This window comes from Geospiza fortis, unplaced genomic scaffold (genome assembly GCF_000277835.1).
Source record: "Geospiza fortis unplaced genomic scaffold, GeoFor_1.0 scaffold190, whole genome shotgun sequence".
Lineage (NCBI taxonomy): Eukaryota > Metazoa > Chordata > Aves > Passeriformes > Thraupidae > Geospiza > Geospiza fortis.
The window spans coordinates 4,966,577-4,968,710 of NW_005054328.1; positions in this window are offsets into that span (position 1 = coordinate 4,966,577).

Sequence of the window (2,134 nt, forward strand, 5' to 3'; positions counted from 1 at the left end):
TAACGACACACAAATCTAAAGATTTGGGAAATGAAAAGGACTGGTAGAATGAATTTCTGCAGAATTTGTGCTCTAATTGTAAATGCAGTTTCTGGCTGTGTGTCACTAAACCGGGGGCTGATGCTGCAGCTGCTGCAGATGAAGCTCCATCCTCATTCTGGTCAGCCACAATATGAATTCCTGTGCTACCTCTCCTCTTCCCTCAGCTGAATTCCTTTGCATTTTAAAAATTCCCACTGCTATCCCTATAAAGAGGAAGAGACAGTAATGATGAGCATAAAGAGTCAGAAAACTAAATGACAGGAGGAATGGAAAAAAACATTGTGCAGTGCCCTTATCTACACTTGCAGTTGTGCACCTGCAGTTCCACATCTCATCAGGCAAGAACACTGTGTTTCTTCTGCTGTAATCTCATCTGCATTGCTATTACTGAGCAGTCATTAATTCTGCATTTTCACTAATAAGAACTGTTAGAAACAAAATTTAGAATCTTTAGAAAAATGCTACAATCTGGTTCATTGTTCTGTGGTTTGGTTTTGCTTGGCTTCTTTGCATTTGGTATAAAAGTTCTAAAATACTTTCTTACAGGACGGAGCAGAGATGTGCTGGAGGTGGAGTATTGGCTACCTGAGGCTTCTTTTTAGAGAGAATTTGAATGCCAATTATTTTTTAAGGTTCAGAAAAATGAGCAAAAGCCTGAGTCATTCTGTCTTTTCAACAGCAGTGCAAATAGCAGGAGATGGGAAGTTCCTGACTTGCCATTGTGCTTATCCACATTTCTGATTACAATCATGAGCATGCATAAACATCAGTTCTGTGTTTTTGAGCTGAAGATGACAGTATTGGTAGCTTTTATGATCCCTGTTGGAGAGGGACAGTACTGTCCAAGACCCAGGTCCTGCCTATAGAGGAACAGATGAAGACAGTTCTAACAAGTTTCAGAGCATTGGCAAAGATCCACTACAGCATTAAAGGGTGGGTATTGCAGGGGGCTGGCTGCTTTGTTGGATTGGTGATGTTTCAGACTTGTTTCCTAGCACTGGACTGAAAAATGAAGCCATGTGATTCCTTACAACACTTGGTTGCCATGAAGATGATTAAAAGCCATGAGGATGATGAAGAGCCTGGGTGTGTGAGCATTGACTGGGGGATCCTTGATCCCTTAGCTTAGAGAATGCTCAGGAAGCTCTCACTGATGTGGATGAAGACCCATGGTGGGAGCAAAGCAGATGGAATGGGATTGTTCTCAGTGGTGTCCAGTGACAGGACAAGAAAAAATGGACGTGAATTGGAATAATAGACACTTCCATTAAACATGAGATTTTTTTTTCTTCCAGTGAGAGTGATCAGGGTTTCTCAGACAGATTGTGGAGTCTCCATCTTTGGAGCTACTGAAGACCCAACTCATGTCCTGAGCAAAACACTCTATGACTTATGACTTAGCAGGCCTAGATGGTCTCCAGGTGTCCTACCAACCCCCAGTGAGCCTGTCAGAGCAAGCTACAGACATTGTATTACAAAAGATCTCTTTGTTTGAAGGAGCAACAATTCATAGGTTTGGAAATTCAGATGATTGGTTTACCTCATCAGTGTGTATAAGCATCTAAAGGGGGATGTCAAGAGGATGGAGCCAGGCTCTTCAATAGGCAGAAACTGATGCACAGGAAGTTCTTCTTGAACATGAGGGGGAACTTCTTGTGCTGGTGACCACACACTGGAACAGAATGCCCAGAGAAGTGGTGGAGTCTCCCTCACTGGAGATACTCAAGAACCATCTGGATGCAATCTTGTGCAACGTGCTCTGGGATGACCCAGCTTTAACAGAGAGCCTGGACCGCGTGATTCACTTCCAACCTGATCCATCCTGTGCTATGGCTCCAGAGACCTGAACCAGATCCCTGAAGGTTTAGGGCACTGTCCTCCACCTCCTGGCGGCTGCGACAGCACCTAAACAACCCTCACTGCTCCCCACCAGCTCCCGCTCACAGACTCCCCATGTGCAAGCGCGCTGGCCCCTCTGTCCCCAGGTGGGAACGGGGGAAGGGGACGCCATCCCTCCTCCTCCAAAATCGATGTTTGCCCTTGGGATGCGCGAGCTCCCGCCCGGCCAGCGACACGCAGATGTCGCTCCCAG